The sequence below is a fragment of the Dermochelys coriacea genome, chromosome 6 (assembly GCF_009764565.3).
Source record: "Dermochelys coriacea isolate rDerCor1 chromosome 6, rDerCor1.pri.v4, whole genome shotgun sequence".
In the NCBI taxonomy this organism is placed as follows: Eukaryota; Metazoa; Chordata; order Testudines; family Dermochelyidae; genus Dermochelys; species Dermochelys coriacea.
This window is the reverse complement of record NC_050073.1, coordinates 51,624,830-51,649,967: the sequence shown is the minus strand read 5'-3', so window position 1 is coordinate 51,649,967 and position 25,138 is coordinate 51,624,830. Positions and strand designations below refer to the sequence as shown.

The following is a 25,138-nucleotide window of genomic DNA, read 5'->3' as shown; positions in this document are numbered from 1 at the left end:
AAACACCCTCAAAGCGTCCACAAATATTTCCTTGTATGAAAAATTGAAATGGTTCTAGTTCATAGGAAGTCCCAGGAGCATTAGCTTGAACAAAGGCTGTTAAAGACAATTGGCTGTGTTATTTCAAATCCATGGCTTCAACAGAATGTGGAGAAATTTTCCATTTGTCAACCAGCTCTAGCAATAATAGTTGGAAGATTGTTATACCAATAAAATAAAAACCAGCAGGATTGTATTAAAGGGAATAAGGCAAAATGCCACATTTATTGTGAATCCAGAAAGAATCATAGTAAGCAGTTAGTTATAGCTATAATATTCCATTCAATTTCATATTTATTCACACATTCATTCACACACACACACACACACACACACACACACACACACACACACACACACACAGGTTCTGCAAGGTTGTTATCATAGTTACCAGCCTTAGAGTTGCTCGTGCCAAGCCACTGGCCAGGTGGCCTGGACACGAGGAGGGAGCAGGGCCTTGTCAGATGCTAATCTGATGCTCTTGGAAGTTGGTTTGCACAATCAGACCCCAAAGTTCTCAGTTTCTAAAGTCCATTTTTATAGGAATTTATTTCTATGCGAGCCTATGGGAATTGCTTCATCATGCTGTTTCTGAATCAATCAGCAGATGGCACATTCCTGACTGTTCCGTGCTGCCAGATGTTATCTTGTTCTTCAGTTCTCCCATCCTTGAGGCTGTTGGCTGGATTCCAGTCTGCCCTCCGGGGGTCCTCTGCTTGTTTCCACTTGACGCCTTCTTAAGAAGGCTGATCAACACTGAATTCTTAGGCTTGCACCTCCCTGAGCATTCATTTATTAACCACACCAAGCATCAGTCCACATACATCCTCTATCTCTATTTTAATCACAATTGTTAACAAAGCGAGATAAATACAACAAAAGGGTGGGGAGTCTCTGTGTGCTGTTTCTGTTGTTACAAAATATCACTTTGAGTCTCTCTCTCTTTCTGTGAGTAGATATTGTTACAAAGTATTACTCTGAGAACAGACTCTGTCTTAGGATGTACTAACACAATTAGCAGCTTGCAAGTTTCACAGAGAGGGAGAGAAACAGTAAAACCAAGAGACCTCTTAATTAGTGATACCCTGGAATTTAAACTATGGGGAATCAAACTCATTTGTGATTTTAATACAATCTTTAATTGTATTAAATTCTTTAATACGATCCAACAAGATTGCTCTTTCCCCTGCTTAGTATAACTTTAGCTGGACTTTTCTCCATTTATCTCAAGAAGGGGGAGATGAGGACAGAAGGTGATTTAGGCAGAGGCTTGAAAATAAGGCTAACTTATTTAGGAGCTAACTATTCCAGAGCCCTAATAAGGAACATGGAGCAGATCTTCCCTCGGTATCTTCTTTCCTTTCTCTCTCTCTTCCTCATGAATTTCAACTGTTCATCCATGATTTTGGGTGTTTTAAAATAAAATATAAAGCACTGCGTTTAGGGCCTGACCCAAATCCATTCATTGCAAAATGAAAGACTCCCAGTGATTTTGGATCAGGCCCGTATTACATTAGGTACATTAGTTTTTGTTTCTTAAACTGCACCATCCACTTCCTGAACAGACTCCTGTCTTTTTTTTTTTTAACCTCCTTCCTCTTCGATAATTCCTACTGCTGTCGTGGTTTGTTTTATAAACTATCTCCTTCTGAGCTGCTTCTGTTCTGAGCCCATTTTATGTCTCTCTTAAGTCCTTCCCTGTTCTTTGATAATATTAACAAACTGAGTTGCCTCACTGGATTGACTTTTCCTTGCTTATTTCAAAGAGTCTTTTGGATTGAAATCACCAAACCCATCACAGCTGCCATTGTAAATCAAGCTGACAGTCAATTACAAAATGGACAATGTATTTGAACAAGCCTAGCATGGAAAGCCCAGCTGTCTCTAATATGCTTATAGAACTGCAAATATCCCATGTTTGCAGGACACATGGGTCCCCTTTGCATGTGTATAGGTAAACTGGAATATGATATAAAGAGTCAGCAGAATTGTAATAGAGCTTAGGGGAGCTTAGCCAAAGTGATTAGGAAATGCAGAATCTGTAGGCTTCAACTGGTGGTTATTTTTTTACCTGAAGAATGAGCCTGATGCATTAACCCTTTAATTGCTGGCAGGGCTCTGGCAGAAAACAGCAGCATTCTTTGACGTTTCAACATTCCTCTAGGTGCTTCAAAGGGGAAACAGCAGCAATATGGGGCACCAGTGCTGGTGCTTTTGCTACTGTGTACCTGGTATGTTAATCATCAATGAAATGGTTAATGCACTTTGCACCATTTTTAAATGTGGTGAAAGAAATGTCCCATAGGAGGCTGTGTCCCCAGTCATTTTTGTGGTGTGTATATATATATATATATATATATATATATATATATATATATATATATATATAAATAAACAAACACCAGACATTACTTTGCAGCAATTTTGGGCATCTCCATTTTGCAAACCCTCTGGTGTTCTTTGCTCCAGCACACCTACAGATGGCTTGGCTTGATTCTCCTTTCACTTATACCAGTGTAAATAAGGAACATCTCCATTCAAGCCAGGTGAGATAGAGCACTGTGGAAAAGGTGTGAAATCAGGTGATCAGACTGCACCATGTTTCTAATGCATCAGAAGCCAAGGTAGTTTCACTTGGTTTATTGCCTTCTTAGTGTCATCAGAGATGCACTGAACTCTAGAAACAGCAGTTATTGGCTAACTACTGCAGAAGGAGCACAAGGATATACAATATTAGCATAGTGGCATGAATATATTTGCATAATCCTGTGCCCAAGGAGTTTGGCTAAAGGAAGAAGCCTGAGTCTTTCTGCTTCTGGACAGTTGAAGGCTGCGTTGCACTGGTAGAAGATGGGCAGTCACTCTGGCCCATGAGTGGTAGGACACATGAAATTGTACTCTGTGTGATTCTTTTAGTGTGTGGTTCACCATTTTGATAAACCTGATGCCTTAATATTAGCAATAATGATAATATTGGAGAAAACAGAAAACTGATGGACTGCTCTGAATTAGGAATCATAAAAAGAGTGATTTATTTATATCAAGTGTAGGCTACATGCTGACCAAAGCAAATCTTTCATTTTGACAGTAAACACACATAATCTGTGATTTCACCAGCTGGGCATGAAATTAAAGACAAAGGGGTTCTTAATGTGCTTGCCACAAGAGAACCTCCCCTCCCACCCTCATTGCCACCAGCACGTTAAACAGCACAAGGTAAAATCCCAAGGAGAATTATACTATGAATAGCATAGTTGGACTAGCAAAGAATAGGTCTGTCCCCAGCAGCTTGCTTGCCTCATATTGGTTCTTCAGGACTCTGCTTTGTGTCAGTCTGAAAAAAAAAGAAAGACTGACAAAAGACACAGCATAAAGATTTGATTTACTTCAATAGTCACAGATAGTGAAATGACTTCTGTGCTTCTCTTCTCCAGTCATTAATGTTACAGCATTACATCAGCTGATCCATTTCAGTAATGAGATGTTATGTGGCAGTCTGCCGAGAGGGCTCATGAATTTCACTTTCTTGTTCTATTTAATCTCTTTTGCTCTTTCTTCACTCTCTGTCCATGTCTTTCCCTCCATTTTTTTGTGATCTGGGAAGCCAGTAAGTGATTTCCTCCACAGGCCAGAATACCATGACATTTAGTGGACTAGACATTTTCTTTCCTCCTCCTGATGAACTTTGCTTCATGTGGGAGCCAAATCCACTCTGTTTTCAATTTCACCTTCAAAGAAAACCTACAAATACTTTCCGTTACTCCATTGTCTTTAAGTAAAATGAATTCTTTCAGAGCTCCTGTGCTAGACTAAGGCAGTAGAGGAAAGGGCCGTGAATTGCAACATGCAATATGTGCACATTTGTTCTTACAAACTTCAATAATTTCCTCAGCCTGCCGCATAAACTGAGCATGGGTTTGGGAAATAAGAATGCGTTTTCTGCTGCACTCGGCAACCCTTGAACGCTGGACTATAGACCACAGATTAGATGAGCGAGCAACCAGAAGGATCTATTTTCCATTACTAAACAAGAGTCTCTTGTATGGCAGCACAATGCACGTCTATTTCTGTCAGCTGTATCTGTCAACCAGTCTGCAACATCCCCATAACATGTGTGCCTCTTGCATATTACCACAGATGAAACTTGGGACCCTTTCACCCTTAGACAGAAATTATGTCATGCCAACCAAAATGACGTCTTGCCCTGGTCGGGCCAGGAGCAGCTGTGCTGAGGTTGTCTCATTTGGAAGTTGCACATAGCATGCCTTTTACTGACAAGATCAAGAACCTTATGACAGGCAATGAAGGCTGGCTCCCAGTGAGGATCTACCCACATGGAAATGAAAGATAGCAGCTAATTTGTAGGTAACCCCCATGCTCTGAACTTGCCCGTGATTTACCCAAGATCACACAGTGAGTCAGTGGTGGAACTGGGAATAGAACCTACAAATCCTGATTCATGATCTCCTGCTATTGCTATTAGATAGATTATACAAACAGCAGAAGTTGTCCTAGATCTGTCAATGGTGCTGAAATATGAGACGTGTGTGTGTGCCCATCATTGACACTATTATATTGTTCAGCTGAAGTATCAAGGTATAACTAGGAAAAGGACTGAGTAATGAACACATCATCTGAGTTAAAAGGCTAAAAATGGAACTATCCAAACATAGCCTAAAAATACAATTATATATCCAAAATTATTTCAAATTGAATGAGCTGTCAATCTGTTTATTACATCGAACAGTTCAAAAGGATGACAGGAAACAGTAGGGAACAGTAAGGCTTTGTATACACTAGCACTTCTGTTGACAAAACTTATGTTGGTCATGCCCCTGCCCGACATAAGTTTCACTGGCAAAAGTGCTGGTGTGGACAGGCTGAGACACCTGAGGTCTTAAGTGAGACTTAATTGGTACCTAGGCCTTGTGTTGCCTTTCTGCAGAGGAGTGAATTTAAACAGGTCTGCCTTTGGCTTCCAGATCTCAGCCTGCAGTAGCAACAGGCTGTAGTTAAGAACTAATAAAACGCCCGTGGTTAAGAACTAATAAAGAGATCCCCCATGCACAGCCAGTATCAAATTGCTTGTGATGCTGCTGTATGGCTGCAGCGTGAGGCAGGTTTCCAGGCTAAATCTGTGTGTAATGACATTATCAGGAGAGAAACATAGATAGGTCCATCCCTCCTTGACTTCAGCTGCATGGGTCTTTAGCTTGACCCAGGCTCATCTAAGCATATCTAATATTTCCATTAGTTCAATTGGTTCCATTTTTTAACAGGTGCTGGAGAGAGATATTTTCTGGAGACAATGAAATATTTTAAAAAATGATTCAATCTTTGTGGCCAAGGCTGCAATCAGTCCCTACCATGCCCTCCATCTCTTCTTTGGTGTGAGGCTGTCTCATGTGTGTGTGATCTGCAGAAATCCCTAGAGACATATTGGTTTAGTGAAGTGTCCTTGTGCAGAATGGGACACTTATGTACATTCTTATTAGTGGAAGTAACCCAGGCAGCACCATTCTGCTTTCATAAACGGCAGCGCTTTTAAGTGGTCCTAATTAAGAGGATTTTGAAATTAAATCTAATATGGTTTCTTCCTCATTTATATAACATGTGAGGGAGAATTTTTATCTAATGGTTAGAGCCCAGGACTGAGAGTCTGGACTCCTCGGTTCTACTCTCAGCTCTAAGGAAGGGGATGAGGAGTATGGTCTAAAGGTTAGGCTAAGAGAAACAGGAAGTCAGGACCCCAGCCCTAGGTGTTTTATTGCCCAAGGCAGAAAGTGTTTTCAGTGCCCTGTGAACAACTGAGCAAAACAAAAAGAACTACAGCCTGATTTGGTGCCCTCGAAGTTGGTGTCCATGGTGACCCCCTCCCAATTGCTTGCCCATAAGGCCAGCCCTGTTAGGGCTCTTGCATTCTAATTCCAGGTCTGGTAAAGAGCGTCAAGTGGGTAGAATGGGGGCATTGGGAGTTCTCCATGCCCTTTTGATAGGTGCCTCTTGTCAAAGGACCACTCTAACATCACTTCCTGAGAACTGTTTTTCAATTTTCTTCCTCTGCCTAGAGACTAGAGGTCGGTTGGAGCTTCAGGTATCATATCTTTGATATTCCCTTCCCTAATATCAGACTTTTCCTCAGGCACATTGAATCAAAGACATCTATAATGTTCATATCACACTCCAAACTGCTGCTTTCTAAATGTGAGGATGGATCTGTTGATTTTAAAAACCTTTAACTGTGCAGATCCTGGCTATATTCAAGACTTCCCCCATCAGCTTTGGTCTGATGGATTATTTGTGCTCTGACAACATCCATTATTTAAGATTCCAACAATGATGCCTTAAGACAGTAAGAAATGCACCCTCTGTGCAGAGGGCCAGTGCAAGACCTGTTAAACACTCAAGTCCGCAGTGTAGGGATTAAATAGACTTAAATAGTGCATAGGACTTTTGCTGTGCCTCTGCACAGGGGGTTTCATCTGGAATGATTGTGCCTTGGCTTTGCTAGGTCAGAGGTTTTGGAATTCACTCCCCCTCAGTCCATCTCACTCTCTTGCTTCTCACTTTAAAAGAACAGGTGACCTACATAATTTCAAAGGATTTTTTGACCGTTGGCCACAGTTGTATAATTAACTTTACCTTCCCTATTTTCAGACCAGAAACTGTTTGTATGTAGATTTCAGTGTCGCAGCCGTGTTAGTCTGTATTCGCAAAAAGAAACTAAGGTGCCACAAGTACTGCTTTTCTGTTTGTATGTAGTAAGTTTTTAGTTTCTAGAGCTTTGATTTCATTTCCAGCATTGCTGCTTAATGCCTGGAAAGTCGCTCTTTATTAAGTGATAGCCAAGATGGCAATTCTCAGTGCTTCGGAAGCACAGTGTTGGCCATTAAATAGTCAGCAATTTCCAACCGTTAACAGAGTGGTATTTTGAAACACCAGTTTCTCCCTAGACTTAGAAGACTGTGTGGTGTCTGTTGGCAAATACTGATGTGATAATTGCAATCACCAAAGCAATAGACCCAGTGAATCCATTGGTCTTGAGCCTAAAGTTCCTCTGACTTATTTGTCCCATCATGAATGGAATTTTACATTATCCTTAGAAGTGCACATCTCCTTAGGGGCATGAGGAGTCTGTAAAGATGGGGAAAAGGGAAAATGAGAAATCGTGGTATTAGTAATTAATTAGTAATTAGCAATTAGTAATTTCAGTGCATACTCCAAACATTTGAAGATAAGTCCCACAGAAAGTGATTGGGTAACTTCTTGCTGCCTCAGTGTTCTTTATCTTTAATTATGCAGTTTGAAACAAACAACCTCTCTCTCCCTCCCTCCCTGCCATCCCCCCCCCCCCCCGCAAACAACAACAAAACCCACTTGTGTAGCACTCTGAAGCTTTCATGCTTAATGAAGTAGGAAGTGCACTCTGTCCTGAGCCATTTCATTTGAAAGTCAATATTAAAGCACAGAATCTCACATAAGTATCCCTTGAAAGACTTGGCTGTTCTAAAGATCAGGAGTTAATGATTGTGTCTCACAGCAGGGGAAGTGACTTTTTTACTATATACTTTAGGTAATACAGCAACTTAGTATTGGGGATTATTGCATTTCCTTCTCGAGGGTTTATATTAAATAGCTGGATGTTCCTGGGTAAACAAGAGGCATTCTTCATTTTTTAAAAGGTTCCCCTCCCTCCCCTCTTAGGGAGATGCACATATGGTGAAGTTTAGTCTTCCTAGGTGAATTCATCCCAGTACAAAGGGTCAGCATAAAGCCTATGCATCGCTGAAGCTCCATTATGAAAATGTAAGTGGAACTTCAGCGGTATGTAGGCCTTAAGCTGACTCTGTGCACAGGGGACAAATTGCACCCTACATGTGAAACCATGAAAGTATGAGATCCCCCATGACCAGCAAAATCTCCATCTTATCAGCATGGGCAAGTGCTACTTGTCATTTTAATGCCAAGGCAGGTATTTAAGTTAGATTGGCTCTAATTGGCACTCCTGTAACTGTAGCAGTTTTTACACGAAGCTGTGTATCCCCTGAAAAGGGGCACACAAAAACCCTGAACACAAAAATATCTCCCCAAAACCACAGAAATCATTTCCAATTAGACTTTTTAAAAAAAGTTTTAGTGGGACTTAAGTGGCACATAGTCCTTAGAATGGACATCTGCATGGGGTTGAAATTCATCCTTGGTGACTAGTCTGCACTGTGTATTAAATTTTGCATTCCTCAAATTAGTCCCCCTTGGGACTGATGGGTTTGCTTCTCACTTATGCTGATCGATGGGGTTTTCCATTGGCCCCTGGGAATTGGGGTATATAGGGTAGACGTGATGATCAAAAGTATCTGTTTCTTGCATTAAGAAACAGTTTTCTTCTGTGTTTGTACAGCACCTAGCACAATGGGGTCCTGGTCCATGACTAGGGTTGATAGATGTTATGGTAACATAAACAAAAAAACAAGTAAATAAATAATGCTTAAATTCTAATTTCTGTAATTCTGCAAATACTGATCTCAATCCCCCTCTCCCCACATGATACAAGCCCTTAAAATGATGGACAAAACACCAATGTTCTGATTTAAAAAGACATTAAGTCATGCAAATCATGGGCCAAATTCTCTGCTGGTGCAAATTGATTCTTACCCTAATGGAGTTTCACCCATTTACATCAGTGTGTGCAATGGGTCCAGTGTGTACAATGACTGCAATTTTGTATGAATATCAGGTACTTGCATTTGTAAACAACCAGTCAGACACCTAATTTATAAGTATAACCTTAGCAAATGCATGTGCAAATTAGTTAATGCCAAACAGTCAATGACAATCATAGAAAGACAAAGCTGGATGGGAACTATGTGCATACATTATTTTAATGTATGTATTTTGTATTGTAATGTATTTTAATGTATGTGCAATTTGCATCCCTCCAACTTTGGAAAGACAGACCCCAAATGAAGGACACAACAATAAATAACGGTAAAGGAAATTTACAATGACAGAGGGATTAATATTTTGAACCTGAATCAAATTTTCTGTAATTCCACTTTTAAGATTCAGCAATGTATAGTGATAAATAGTGAGGGCAGAAGCTGAATTGGGATCTAGTGGAGTTCAAGTCTAAAATGATAGCTGCTGCATTTTGAGGGACAGGCTAGAGATGTGCTAGAAATGCAGCTGATAATGCCATAGAGCTGAGGTTCCCAATCTTTTTCTTTCTGAGGCACTCCCAACATGCCATAAAAACACCATGGCCCACCTGTGCCACAATAACTGGTTTTCTGCATATAAAAGCCAGGGCTGGTGTTAGGTGGTAGCAAGCAGGGCAATTGCCTGGGGCCCCATGCCACAGGGGCCCCAGAGAAGCTACATTGCTCAGGCTTTGGTTTCAGCCCTGGGTGATGGGGCTCAGGGCCATGGGCTTCAGACCGATGTAGTGGGGCTTCGGCTTTCTGCTCTGGGCCTCAGTGAGTCTAATGCTGACCAAGCTTGGAGGACCCTCTGAAACCTGCTTGCGGCCTTCGAGGGGGTCCCGGACCCCTGGTTGGGAACAACTGCCATAGAGCATTGCAAATGAAAGCCTTGACTAACTTACCAAACATACAAACTTTGTACTGAGCATTTAACTAACTCTGGGGAAAGAGCTCTTGAATAAAAGTGTGAAAAGCCTTCACCCAGTGCATGGAGACATTAGAAATTAAAGGGAAAGCCAGTTAGACCAACTAGTTGAAATGTTTTTCAAAACCTTCAAAGCATCACATTTGATGCCTTATTGACAACCACAACAGGAAGACCAGAGATTCAACTCTCTTCTCCTTTTTCCAGGTGAATGCTGATGTAAGTTGGCAGAGGTCATTATGGGTAGGAAGCCTGCACTGGCATTGCCCATGTACAGGGGAACTGGAACAATTTGTATAGTGAGGGTTCTGAGAGCCATTGAACCAACTGTAAATCCTGTATATGATAGAAACCCCTTCAGGAGGTGTGGCAGTGTAACCCAGCAGCACTCCTAGTGCCAGCACCTATGCGATGTAATATTTGTTCTGTGGTTATGTGACAGATTTTTGTTACCAGTCTGCCTGAAGGTGTCAGTTGATCAGGCTGAGGCCACAGGATCTTTTTAGGGAGGAGATGATGATGCACACTAGGGGCCAAGTTTAAAGCTTTTATTAATAAAATAATAAAATAACAGCAGAGAGTGCTGGGAATGCTCCCACGTCACTCGGGGAAGAAAGAAAGTGTTAATGCCCCAAGCCCTAACCCACTTTCATACTCACACACACACTACCCAAGACTGGCCAGGCCTGGGTGTAACGTCAGAAGAAGGGGGCGGGGGAAGGATGTAAGAAAGTGCTGTCCTGAGCTCAAGCCGTCCAAGTCTGCTATTGCTCTTCAAATTGCTCCAGCTCTCAGAAGGGTTTTAAGTCCTGGCTCCCCGGGGGTGTGTGTGTGTGTCCTCCATTCAGGGACCTCTGCTCCTGTTGCCCTCTGTGCCAGTCCAAACTGGCTTTCCATGGTTTCTTCAGCTTTCTCAAAACACCCGATTTAAACCGTGAGACAGTTCTGTTTGTTCCTGGCTGGCCTTGCTCCTTTTCCTGGCCCCTGTGTTTTGTTCAACAACTCTCCTTTCTCATGGCTGGTTGAGGGGAGGGTAGGGAAGGGGTTGGACTTCCCCGCTTCTGTATTGGCAGGTAGCAGCTGGCCTTGGGTTGGAATCAGCTTCTTATCTTTGGTCTGAGCTTGCTAGCTGCAATGTTGAATTAACCCGTTCTCTGCTTTCTGCTTTCTCCCCCCCCCCCATCGGCCTCTTGTACCTGCAAAGGAAACTTCCACTCCCTGCTCACACACCTCTGACTCTCCCCAAAATGCTTTGTGATGCGAGCAACAGCATTAGCAATATACAATGCTGATCTGCCTTCCCAGGGGACCCCCTGAGGGAGAGGGCCTTGGGGTGTGACAGTTAGAGGCCATCAGGCTCTGCTGCCTTTGTGCAATCCAGCATGTTTCACCCAGCGCTAAATCAGTTTTTAGAATCAGACAGTAAAATGCATATGCACAACTGCCTCTTTCAGGTTTGAGGGCTGGGCAGAGGTGAGGGTGCATTCTCTCCAGTGTCATAAAATGTGTGCATGCCACATTTCCTCAGCAAATCATAGACATTCTCCTGCATTTAGAAGGGACTAGTCCTGAGAGTCTGCATGTAAGAAAGTGATTTATAAATCTTATTAGATGACAATAAATGCCTGACATGAGGCCTATCAGTTCCATGTCTAAAGATATAGAGGCTGCAATAGTGAGATGGAAATACATATGGTATGTTAATTAAGCAGTTACTGAAATCTATGATTAAGCTGTGAAGTATCCTTTCTAAGGAAATCCCCCTTAGTTGCATTATTATGCATTGTGCCTTTGGGCTTTTCTACACTAGAAAAATTGGTTCAAGTTAGGTCAGAGTGTGTTAGCTGACTGGGACATAACTGTGCCTGTTTTGCTAGTGTGGATGCACTATAATGCCTATTGCTTCAAGGTAGAAGATTGAGCATACCCTAGGCTTCCTCCTGAAGCAGAAAGCATCCACATGAGTGCGGGTGTGCTACAGCATATGAGCATGCCTTACCCACCAGGCCATATGCTCTCTGCACACACCACCACAGAGTGTCACAGCAGGATGGCCAGTTTAATGGGAAGGATCATAGGTTCTGGAACTAGGGGTGCTGCCACACCCCCTGGCTTGAAGTGGTTCCATTCTATACACAGTTTACAGTTTGGTTCAATGGCTCTCAGGATCCCCACTGTACAAATTGTTCCAGCACCCTTGGGAAGGATGAAGGTGCATACTTCTGCTGCAGCACTTGCTGGTCTGCTACAGCTGGTTATAGTGAGATCTTATTTTAGACATGCAGGGGAAAGGCAGGTGGGACCAGGCAGTCCCTCCCTCCTCTTGGGCATCTGCAGATACCCTTGTGACCCCTTACATGCCATTGCTAGGCACAAGGAGTGAGAGCCCATGCAAGGGGGTTGCTACAGAGCAATGCACATGTCCAGCAAATGCACCCACCACCAAGCAGTGGGTTAGCTGAGCACCCTGTTTCCATTGATCAGGATCCTCAAGGATGGCCCAATGTCTTGAGAAACATGGGGTCTGTTTGCTACTGCATGCCCTTGTCCTGTGTGGGATGGTAAGCTCACTACGTTTTGTCTTCTGGCTGTGGTGGGGGATTTTTGTGTTTCTGCGCATCAATATACAGAGCCATTTGATTGGGACAGAGGAGTATTGCTAGCACGGAGCACTGGGAAACCCTTCATGTTAGTGTATTCTTGCCCTCCTTACTTCTCCTTGCGGACTTGTTTTACCTCTGTGGGTAAGCGTCTCAAGCCACTTAGGCCATATCCACCAATTCCTGTGTGTGCGCACACTTCCTATGTTCTCTATCATGCTGGGATATGGCTGATGCATGGTGCAAGTCCAGGCTATCTGGTCTGAGTTTGGCTGGCAGACCAACATCACTTATTACCATTGTGGGCCCGCAGTCAGCCATGGTATATGGGTTAACTAGGTGTTGGCAGCTCTTGCCTAACCTGACATGTACTATTTCATTTTCTGACTGGGTCTCCAGTTTTCCTAAGTATCTGTGCTGAGTATCCATATCTGGATGGTTCAGGAATAAGAAATTTCCAATTTCAGAGTCCTTATGCACGCTTGCCCTGCCTCCTGAATCACTGCTACACACCCCCTGCCTTGCCACACCCATGTCATATCCTCAGACACACTCATTTACCTTCTGTGGTACCATGTGTAGCATGACACATGTGGATTTGCTCTGCAGTGGTGCTTAGGCAGGTGCAGAGCATCATCCAGGCTATGGACTCTTGCTCGGTTGCGAGCATGCTCTTCACTGTGCTCAGTAACTGGGCATGGTGATATATGCTGACTGCTGAATATGGCCCTCTGATCTCACCTACGCTGGTGTAGATCAGGGTATCTCCAATGGACTGTGGGATCAGAATCAAACCAGTTAACCAGCTGTTAAAAGTACCCGAGAACTGCCTTTTGCATATTTGCAGAATTTTAATTTACAACCAGTAAGTGGAGCTAAAGCTCCATGAGAGATTATTTGTATATAAAAAAATAATATAGATAAAAATTGCTGGTGGAACTTTTTTCTACCCATCTCTTTGTATTTATTTAGTCTTTTTGTTGCACATAAACAGTCACACTGCTGGGAGCTCTCAGTGTGATCTTTTAACTTTTCTATTTCATTCCTTGATTCATAGACAGAACATAGGCTTGGTGCCACATTGACTGGGCAGTTAGCATGGGAAAGCACTATTTATTTCATAAGGTTTCTTCTCTTTGTTGATTTCACACACAAGTTTCTCCTGTGCAATTCACATGCAATTATTTTATGCATGTAAGTAAGTGAGCAGTTGGATCTGTGAAGGGGACACTCACCTTCTTATTCAATTAATTTGGTGAAGGTTTGCACTGCAAGGGCTCTGGCCACTTTTGGGGAAAAGTGTGCTAGTACTATGTTAATAAGCATAGTGTCTCACTACGTCTACAATACCCCCAGGGTTTGATCCTACACCATAAGAGCGAATGGGTGTGTCATGGCACATTCAGCTCACTGCTGGGGGGTGCCTTCTTCTGGCATTTCTGGGGGATTAGCTCTGCCTAGTTCAGCATCCCCTTTTCATTAGCCATTGCAGCTCTCCTCCTGTACATGGAATCCTGGAACAGAAGCTTTGTGACTCAGTCCTCCAGCTAGGTCACAAAGTGATGTTCCCCTCCTGGGGGAATCTTTTAACATTCTTTTGTACCAGTAGCATCAGGCAGTCCTCACACCTGCTGCCCTGACTATGTCACGCCCACAGTGACTCAGGCAGTGTTCCCATGCACTGCTCCTAGCAACACCACTCTGCAGTAGATAGTAGGGGAACCCAGGCCCAACCTCTAATGTGGGTTCCAGTCTAGCAAGGAGTTAAGGTCTTGGACTTCATCAACCCTATTGCTCTCTTCCTACCATGCTTCTTTAAGTTTGTCTGTCATCAGCCTTCCCTCTCTTGGAAGTTGGACCCCTCTCTCCTAGGCCTGCTAAGTAAACCCTTCCTTCTCCCTTACTTCTGGGAGAGAGACTACAAGCTTCCTTCCTTCCTACCACTGTTGCCAGCTCTACCTGTTCCCTCATAGGTGAGCTTCTTCTAATTAGCACCCTCCACACAGCCTAAATCTCTCCTATTTGCAGATTAATAGGCTTATTGGCCTAATTCAACTCTTTCAGAAGGAGTACACCCCCTCACAGGGAGTTTTTTCTTTTATTTGAATAGGAGCAGGAACAATCCACAAATGCATTTATTGGTCTCTGTTATTCTGTGACTTGGAGCAATTTCTCCTGTCCCCAGCTGGGAGGATCAAATGCCAATGTTATTCAGGCCTACCTCCTGTTTATAAATGTTAGCCATGCAGACTGCAAATTTAATCGCCAGTGCAGAAAAGCACTTAAACACATGCCTACCTTTAAGCTTATAAATAGTCCCACTCATGTGCTTAAAGTTAGGCACATGATTATTTTCCTGGAAGGGGCCATAAATAATTCATTTGGAGTTAGATGATCAAATAGCAGAAAATCATAGCACGATTTGCAGAAAATATTTTGGGAGCGATCCATTGGTTAAAATACAACTGCACAAAACATTTGTTGAATAAGGGCAAACAGCAGACAAATATGGGCTCTGACTTGGAGCCATCAAATGTATTATTTACCCTGCCTCTAATTCCATGAGTATTGCCGCTTCTTTGTTCATTTTGACAAATCCTTACTTTACTGGTACCCCAGCATGCGATTTAACTTGAGTTCTTAGCCACAAGTCTGGAACAAAGAAGATCACCTATCTCTGCTCCAGGATATGCTTGTAGGGGCAAATTAATGCCTGGTGCAAGCAGACCTGCCTTCCATGGGAACTGACCTTTAATTTCTTCAATCCTTGACATGTTCTAAAAAGGTCCAGAGCACATTCTGCCACTGTGGGATTTTCTGGAGTGTCAAAGTGTAGAATTTCTGGTCGGTACTTTTCGAGAAAGGTAATTAAATCTTCACCTTCCTACAGACACCATAGGCAATTGCATTCCTGCTGATGTTCCACTGAGATCAGTAGAGTGATACCGGGAATCAACTTGTCCCATTAGTCTCAAACTCTGAGCCCTCACTTGGTTTTTTAAGTGTTCTATAGAGCAAGCAGCTTGGTGTTGGGGGAACACCGCAGCTGTTGCGGTTTGAGGGAGTGTTATAGAGATTTTTTTGCCAGAGGCATTTCTACCAGTGGGGCATTGCCGCCCCCCAGCAAAACAAAATATGAATTCAAATCAGAGTCTCTTTATGCTAGTTGTCTGCTCTCTCACAGCTGAGAGAGCAACAGACAACAGAGCTTTGACAACAGAGCTTTGTCCAGAAGAAGGATATGTGTGGGGGCAGCCTCTCCACTGCCATAGACTGTATGTATCAGCCAGAGGGCTCCACATTCAGCCAGAGGGCTCCACAGCAGCAGCTGGAATAGCTCAGTGAGGAAGCCAACTATTCAGGAAACATCCTGCCAGCCACAGCAAAGAGTTTACAATGGTTCTATTGGGCCTTGATTCTTTGATGAGAAATAGTTATCTGGATAATAAGGGTGGATGACGGCCTGGTCTGTAATAACGTAATAATAATAGGCTATTACAGTCTGAGGTGCTGTCAGGCTGTGTAGAAGCCAATATTTTATTTTACTAATGAAGGACCCATTCTCCCCTCTTCCTGCTTTTAATGTGTTTCTTTTTCAGGGGCAGGGCACTGATATGGTTAAGGTGCTGTACCATATATAGATATGGGATTATAATGGTAAACATGGGACCTGTTCACCTGTTGCAGACTTTTGACTTTGTAAACTGACATTCATGCTTTTAATTCCTGGCAGATGTGCTCAATATTTTTTCAGTAAAACCATTAACTATGATGAGGATAAATAAAGGGTCCTACAGGAAATGAATGCAAGTACAGTTAAGTGGTGATTCCTCTGCCCCATCTCAGGCTGTCAGCAGGATGACCATGGGACTGGGAACTAGATACTGAAATCTAATCTTGAAGCTTCCACTGATTTGCTGGGTAGTCTTGGGCAAGTCACCAAGCCATCTTGGGTCTCACTTTCCCTACCTGTGTAACAGAAATAGTACTAGGGCTAGTTTAAAATTTTCTATCAAAATTATTTTTTGATGAAAACTTTGGGTTTTTGATTAAATGAAAGTTTTCAAAGGGTCTGCTTTTTCATTGAAAAAACAACAAGAAAACCAAAATCTTCAGCTGAAAAAATTCCGTTTTTTGATAGCAAGACAAATTTTCTACAGAAAATTAAGACAAAAATGATTTTCTTCATTTACACTGAAATTTTGCCCCTCACACCTTTTCCCCCATTTCCTTGCTGTGTCTCTCTCACCATAGAGTTGTGAGCATCTATACGAGCACCTTGCAGAGGATAAGTACTAAGTATTTCTATTAGTATTACTCCTACAACCGGACTGTGCATGGAAGCTCAGTCATATTATGCAGCAGCAGACTGTGGGAAATACCATGCCAGTTCTGACCTTCACTGCTTTGGGCAGCTGCTGAAGCTGTTTCCTAATCTTCTGCTTCCATGCCATGGCCCTGTGTCCCTTTTCAGACTGTTTCACTGAAATCCAAGCAAATGATCAATGAGTTCAAAGCATTTGGGACATGCCAGCTATGAGACCTTCTCATAGCAAGTAAACGTCTGCACCCTGTGACAAGCAAAATATCACCATCAACCAATGGCTGGTGTTTTCTCTGCCAAGACATGCCAGATAGAGCCAAGGTTATGTGCTGTGTCACAAATAAAGATTGAGCTCTGGCATTTGCTAGGCATACACTGGCACATTTGCTCTCAGTGTAATAGGGAATATTAGGTAATATATAATTAAAGGATTAAAAGCACTCTTGCAGTTGTCTGAGGGGAAAGATAATGTGGAGAGAGAGAATTAACAAAGTGCTATTTGGGGATTAGGACATTCTATACTTTGGGGGAGTGCCCCGTAGCCCCCATATTCTTCATTTACAAATAATTGTGATATTGCATATAAAGCATGCCATGTGAGTTATCATGGGAAAGGTTATGATCTGCTGAAAGCCATTGTTCCATCTAAATAGGCATATCATTAATGCATATAAAATTATGAGAATTGTGTTGTATGGTTTTCACTAAAATATGCTGTGGATTTGGGAAGTGCCCAGATACCAGCTCTCCAGAACCAATAACAAGGGAAGAGATAACCAATGCCCGAGTGGGTGCTGAACAGACATCACCAGCCATTGTCCCCAGTGGACTTACAATTCAGTGACTCACTCACAGGAGATGCATCGGGGTATTGCTTCACCCTGTGACTCAGCAATGTCCATTAGACATGCCTGGACTTGTGTTCTCCAAGCACATGGGAATAAGGGTATAAAACAGAACACAGGGGCCCCATGCTTGGCCTTTTCTCCTTCCCCGACCTGTGCTGCAAGCAACAAAGACTCAGAAGATTCAAGACTCCAACAGAGGAAATTGGCCCAGGTTCAAGGGTGAAGCCCGTGTACTGTGAACTGTAGTATCCAGTGGGGTGAGAAAAACTGCTTAACCTAGATGTTGCCCAGTCTAATAGGGTTGAAAATTTAGACTGTGTGCTTATATTTTCTTTCCTTTTGGTAACTACTCTGACTTATAATCACTTAAAATCTATCTTTTGTAATCAGACTTTTTTTACTCTTTATCTTTATCAGTTAGTTTGCCTGAAGTGCTTGGTAAATCTGCTCATGTGTACAAAGGCTGGTGTATATCTACTTTCCATTGATGAAGTGGTGAAGCAATTAATAAACTTGCATTGCTCAAGAAAGGATCTTGAGCAGTGGAAGATGGTATATTTCTGAGGTACAAGGTTGGGACTGGGGGGATTTGGCTGGTGCCTTTCTCTGTATGATTCAAGAGTGGCTCTGGGCACATGCATACAATTTAGCTGGGTGTGGGGCTCCACATGCTGTTGTGCTGAGTGATCACAGTGCCTAGATGGGTTTGCTGCTTGTCACTAGCAAAACATTGTGAGAGACAGCCCAGGCTGGAGAGTTAAGGGGGCACACCAGTCCCACAGTCCCAGGTTGCACCCCAGGGATCCCATCACAGGGATGAATAAAAGAAAGCACATTCTTGTCAGGACTCAGGACACCTACGGTATGTCTACACTGCAATGTAAGCACAGGGTTCAAACTCAGGCTAAAGCCTAGTCCCCACTTCCCTCTATACAGTAATCATGTTAATGCAGGGCTCGGACCCAGGGTACCAAGACCCCCGGCCCCTACAGGCAGAGAATCCGAGACTGAGTCAAACTGGGACCCAGCCCTACTGAGTCAAATCCTATTACTATGCAGTGTAGACACAGCCCCACTAGACTTGTGCTCTGGGAGGCTGCCAAAAGTATCCCACAAATTCCATGGGCTGACTTTCTTTGTCCTCTGGACAGTCAAGTTTTCCCACACTGCACCACAAAAAACAAAAGGGCTGGAGTGGCCTCATTTTGGGAGGACTCTGGGATATTGGGCCCACAAAATGAAGTGTAGATGCTGGGTCCCCAGATTGGGGCCAAGGGTTCAACAATTCCTAACAAACGAATTACAAATAAGTGTAGATGCTCAAGCCCTAGGTTAACAAACCCAGCAGGGTCTGCTAACTCAAGTTCTACTAACCTGGGCTCAACCTGCAGTGTGGAATAGCCCTAGTTCTAACCAGAACACTTCTGAGTTTGGAGCTGTGAATGGCCATAAAGAGAAGAGGGTAAATTTCACAAGTGGAAAGTTCACCTGAGTTGGACATGTAGCAGTGCAAGCCACTCACAAACTCTGAGTGGGGAGTGGGACACATGGGACATGCACTGATCCTCTTCACCTCCCCCAAACAGCCTTGGCTGACAACAGTCCTATGGAACTCTGGCTGGACTTTAAAGCTCTTTCCATGGCAGAGGGTAAAGTAGCATTGCTGCCTCTTCCATCCTGTGTCCCTTAGACACAGTAGCTCCAATGAGTGCAGAAGGTGCAAATATTTTCTTATTAAAGCAATTTCCAGCCAGAATTAGGGCCCCATTGTTCTGGATGCTGTGCAAACATACTAAAAGTCAGTGCTTGCTCCAAAGACAAGACACCTTTGGTGGGTATAACAAACAACAGAGAGGAAGGGGTATGGACAATGAGGGTAACAGTAACACAGGATTATGCAGACTAGCATTGTTGTAAATTCTGAGTTACCTTTTTTAAATGATGCAAATAAACAAGACTTTTATTAATCCCTATGTGCCACATGTTGAGCAATATCAATTGCCTGTTTACCATAGGCATCACAAAGAAGTGACTCTTGAGGTATTTGAAAGGGAACAGAGAATTGGCGTTCTAGATTACTTCAGGGTGGACGTCGCGAGCGGCCGTTTTATGCATAAAACACAGTTACCAGATTTGATGGTCTGATCTTGGACCAGCTCTTGTGCTTTTTGTGAAGGAAGAGTTGGGCTTTATATGCAACAGGAAAGTTTCATTACAAGGTAAAGGTTGCAAACTACATCACTCAAAAGTTACGAAATACCAGAATTAAGGCAGACTGTGCAACCTTAATTTGGCCCCCTTGTGTGTATTATGATGCAGTCTTTCATTACATGACCACAAACTATCTTGTTCATGGGAACCCTGCCTCATTCAGTGCACAGGACAGACCATTACCAGGGAACAAATCAGGCTTGTGCAGTGAAGGAGGCTGTTTGTAGGACCCCACCTCATTTGTTGCAGACATTGGAAGATGTGTAGTGAATGAGGCAGGGAACTGCAGGAAGATGAAGGATGGTCTCATGATTTAAGCAATGGTATGCCATGCTGAAAATTGGATTCTATCTCTGCCTCTGCCACAGACTGCCTGGTGATGTTGGGCAAGTCAGTTAAACCAAAATGTTTACAGTTTGCCTCTAATTGTGTGTGCCTCATTTTCTGCATGCCTAACTTGAGACATTTGGATTTGCAGAAGTGCTGAGAACTTATAACTGCAGCTGAACTCAGTGGAGGCTGTGGTCTGAAGAAACAAATGCTAAGTTCTCAGGCACTCAAAATTAATGGACACTTTTGACATTAATTGCTCTGTACCTCAGTTTCCCATTTGTAAAGTGAGGACAATACCAGGGGTATGGTGAGGAGATAGTAATGTTTGTGAAGCACTCAGATACCACAGTGATGAGTACCATAGAAAAGTCCATGAGAAATTAATAATTCTGTATTCAGAGCAGGGTTTGAGTAGCGTGCAGTAAGGCCTAAGACAACACATTGAACAATGAGGATAACATGGGAATATTGAATAGCTTCCCATGCAGTGAGCGCTGTTCATCCTGTGCACTAAATGAGGCAGGAGTCCAGTGGAAATAAATAAAATGTTATCACATAATTAAAGACTATATCTTAATGCATATAAAGAAGGGGGCTGAATTAAAGAGGCACAGGCCACAGAAATTCTGGCATTTCCTAATGTTTGAGTGCTTGACTTTGCAACCTTAGCACTTTTTTAATCTAGTTTTTTGTATATATTCTATTCTATATAGGTTCTAATGCAGCATCATCACTGTTGAGTGAATGCCTTCCAGTACTGCATTAAGTGACATGCAACATATATCACATGTGGTTCATTCTCTCTCTCATCCTCTCGCCCGGGGGGAAATTGTTGGTTTTGGTAGGATCTTTTTTGAAAACATGTACATGCTTTTGGTTTATATTAGAACAGGCAAAGTCAAAGAAATGTGCTTTGTCCTTAGAGCAGAAAATGGTGAAGATTGTTGCTTAGTTCCTATGAGCATTTATGCCAACCACTTCGGAAAGCTTCGTCTCCTTCAAATATAGCTTTATCGTTATGGTGGAAAGTTCCACTGTGCCTGAGGAGTGTGGTTGTCAATCATGGTCTTCATTCTGGAGCTTTCAGTGATTTCTCAAATATCTTGGACACTGGCCATTGAATGCCTTGAAGATAAGGACTGAGACTTTGAACTTGCCTCTGTATTCTATGGGAAACCAATGTAGAGAGTAGAGGATAGGTTTGTTGTGCTGCAACATTCTAGACTCATTTGGGTTTCTTAGGGGATGATGATTTCATGGCTAGATATATTGCATTATTGTAGACCAGATAGGAGGTGACAAAAGTGAGTATAACTGAGGCTAGATCATCATCCACCAGGATTGGACAGAGTTTCCTACCCCACCAGAGATGGCAGAAAGTGCTATTCATAGATGCTATTATGTGAGAGCTTAGTGTCAGTGAGAAATCCAGGATTGAACAATTAAACCTTTAAACTACTATGACTGCAAACTATTCAAGTGATACCTTCTGCCAGCATAATCTCCTACTTGCTTGGGTTCAGCTTCAGGAAGATGTTCTTACTCCATGATCTTTGATCTCGTTCAGACAGAGCCATCTTGGTTGTATGTAGTGAAGGATAAGTAGAGCTGTGTGTCTGCTTACTGCTGGCACTTGAGTCATTTTTTTTTCTCTCTGATCCCCCTCTAAGCAATGAAACAAATTTAAGCAACGGAACAAGTTAAAGAAATAAGGCTGATTTGTTTCCCATAGAATCAACAAACACTGAAGAGCTCGTTGATGGCTGCTGTTGCTTTTCTCTTCCTGAGGGTGATGAAGAACAGAACAGAAGCTCAGATCCCATTTTAGAGGGGGTGGATGGGGAAGGAGAGCTTTTTACTCTAACTCAGACACTGGAGCAGGATTCCTTCTGTGAATGAAAAGATTGGAGCTTAAGGCCTGCATTGCTGAAGTTGGAGTTGTTTTGCCAATGCTTCAATGGGAGCAGGAGCAGGTCTTTAGACAGGGAAAACTGAGGGAACCCAGTCTGGGATGGCTTTGATCAGATCCACTCCAATCCCACCTCCAAATAATGCAAATAAACAAATACTTATACTATATTCACAAGACATCTACTTCACACAATAGTGTTGTTAATGCTAGATAAACATCTATTAATAGTCATCTAGTATTTCTATACCAGACTGAGGCTCTCTTATTAAAGTGAAATTAAATGAGAACTACTGTATAGAAGTCTATGGAGGATACTGAGATACCTAACACACATATATGATTAAACATTGCTCTCAACTGCCTTTCAGTCACACAGTCAAATATACTTCTTTAGCACATGATGGGCAAGAGCTGTGGGCTCCTCACAATCAGCTAATGCTACTGTGGCTAATTCTTGTTTTCATTCTTCTGGATCCCAGGACTGAGAGCCTTAGTGTAATACAGTAAGTGCTCCATGCTATAATCATTGCTATTGCCAATGGTAAGATGGATTTTGTTGGTCTTTCATTCAAGATGTTTTTCACAACCAGCAGCTGGGCGCTTTCCCCTGTATGATATTACTGCTCCAGGCTGCAGGAAGACTAAATATTTCAGCACCATTAATACCAACCTTTTTTCACACTCCCCCATGCCATGTAAGAACTGCTTCTGAGCAGCTGTAGCATCTTTTTTTCTCTGTTAATGAAATGTAACCTGCACTACAGTGTTTTGCTCATCATATCAGCAGAGGCAGCTGTTGCACAGAATGCTCCCGTACTCAGTAACTGGGAGGTCAGAGTCAGAGTGAAGGTCGTTTACACGCGGGGCATGCCAGGGCGGGGAGGCATCAGGTTTCCCCTGATGAGTTTAATTATTGTTGCTTTCGTGGAATGCAAAGTAAAAGGAGAAAGAAAAAAAAGGGGGGGGGGTGGAATAGAAAGAAAACTGGTTTGCCAAAGCAGGGGCCCAACTCGGCTTCTATTCGAGACAATGACAGAGCGGTAGGCCCCAATCAGGGCATTGGTCCATCAAGTCTGGTGTCCTGCTTTCAGCACTGACCAATACCTGATTCTTGTTCAGAGACAGACAAATCTCCTCACAGAACACCTGGAAGATTGTGCAATGCTGTTTGGGATTGGATGGGAACTCAGTCCCTGATCCTGGTAGAGAGTGGCTGATAACTTGAAGGCTGTGAATTTAATTACCCATATTGTAGACTGTAAAGCTACAGATATTTTTAAAATCAGTCATAAAATTATCCAATCCATTTAATATCCAGCCATAATATTTAATGCCTTGTGCTGTTACTGCAGAGAAACTAAAAATACCAAGCAGTATGAGCAGTGGTTAGAGAGGATAGACAGTAATGTTCATCATAGCTGTTGGTGTTAGAGCATCTTGAGGTGATTGGACATAGTGTAATACATACACAAAAGGGAGTGTACCATGGTTGAACTTTTTGGGCAACTCCTCCCCCACTCTTCTTCTCCAGAGGTGAAATTTTTAGATAGTCACTGCTCTTGCTGGCTGAGGTTGCTGTGGTATGGGGTGAACATTTTGTTTGCAGCCTTGTTTTCACACAGACCCCTGAGTCTTTGCTGTGGGTTACCGATGTGTGCTGTATGTTTATACTGACTGAGATAATAAAAAATCCTGTGTTTTCCAAGGGCAGAGTCCACATTTGACTATATTACATTTGGCAAGCCAGCCAGGAGCGGCTATGAGCCATTGGTTCATTCAGTTGGAAAATAATGCTTCCAGAGAGTGGAACCTAGAAAGCAATATAGCTAGCAGCTGCAGCTTGGAATCGTTATGGGGATATACTGAGCACAAGAAACAAAGATGGCTGATGGTGAGCTGCAAAATCTACACATACAGCTAAGAGGGACAGTTTGGGGTTTATGAATGCTCCTGCCACTTCTAGAGGTGTATGTATGGAAGAATGCCTTGAGGGTCTGAGAGATACTAGAAATCTTGAGGAACATGTTCAGCATGTTCAGGAGGTCCTCCAGCAATTCAAAAAAATATGGTATCAAACTAAAGGCTGAAAAGTCTGACATTTAAAAGGGAGGACTGATATCTGGGTAAGATTGTAACAGCTGAAGGATATAAAATGGACTCAGCTGACACCCTCACAGTACAGGCATTGAAAGAGAAAAAAGCCTTACAGCATGGGTGAGTTGTGGAAATTATTGGGCTTGTTAAATTAACGCCAGTACATTAAGGATTCTTACAAGTGGAAGGCCTATGTATGACCTTTTGTCTTTTCTACCTCACAACAACAGTAAAGGCATCTATGGGCAAAATGGGGTCTTTCAGAAAGCAAAGGAAGAATGGGGTAAGTCAAGTGCCTCTTAGCCAGCCAATCATTTGGTCAGTATTAGAAAAGTTGCTTGGTATTCTGGTACAACCCCCAGAATTAGCCTATCCAGATTTTCCCCTGCCATTTACATACAAATGCATCTTCTAATGGATTGGGAGCTGTGCTGTATCATTGACAGGAGGGAAAATTACAAGTGATAGGGTCCTAGAGCCATAGCCTTTCTCTTGGAGAAAAGAGATTTAATTTGCACCTGGGAAACTGTAGTTTTTGGCTTTGAAACGGGCAATTACAGAGTGATTTTGGGAGTATTTTTGTATTATGTGTCATCCTTCACTGTTTACACAGATAATAACTCATTGACATATGTACTTACATCACACAGATTGACTGCCACTGGACAGTACTGGGTAGCTGAGTTGGCCGACTTTAATTTCAATATCAGATACTGGCCTGGAAAATCTAATGTAGATGCTGATTTGTTATTCCTTATGCCACTTGATATGGGTACATTCATGGAAGGGTGTACTGAGGAAACAGCTCTGGATGTTGTAAATATTCAAAAGTCCAAAGCTGACTCCCAAGAGTTACAAAAGGGATCTCACAAAACTGGGTGACTGGGCAACAAAATGGCAGTTGAAATTCAATGTTGATAAGTGCAAAGTAATGCACACTGGAAAACATAATTCCAACTATACATACAAAATGATGGAGCTGTTATCATTCAAGAAAGAAATCTTGGAATTATCATGGATAGTTCTCTGAAAGCATCTGCTCAGTGTGTAGCAAAAAAGAAAAAAGCAAACAGAACATTGGGAACCATTAGAAAAGGAAAACTAAAATATCAGTGTCCCTATATAAATCCATGGAATGCCCACACCTTGAATA

General features: G+C 42.6%; 2 long non-coding RNA genes across 2 annotated transcripts; one reads left to right on the top strand and one right to left on the bottom strand.

Annotated features, from left to right (window-relative positions):
- Window positions 1-386: 386 nt before the first annotated feature.
- LOC122460842 lies at window positions 387-8,901 on the bottom strand. The gene is made up of 2 exons (XR_006282396.1): window positions 8,871-8,901; window positions 387-624 (listed from the first exon to the last, which is right to left on the bottom strand). It is a non-coding gene; the product is annotated as an uncharacterized LOC122460842 (long non-coding RNA).
- A 169-nt stretch (window positions 8,902-9,070) lies between these two features.
- Window positions 9,071-24,950, top strand: LOC122460661. The gene is made up of 4 exons (XR_006282111.1): window positions 9,071-9,082; window positions 21,509-21,514; window positions 22,734-22,740; window positions 24,817-24,950. It is a non-coding gene; the product is annotated as an uncharacterized LOC122460661 (long non-coding RNA).
- The last annotated feature ends 188 nt before the right edge of the window (window positions 24,951-25,138 follow it).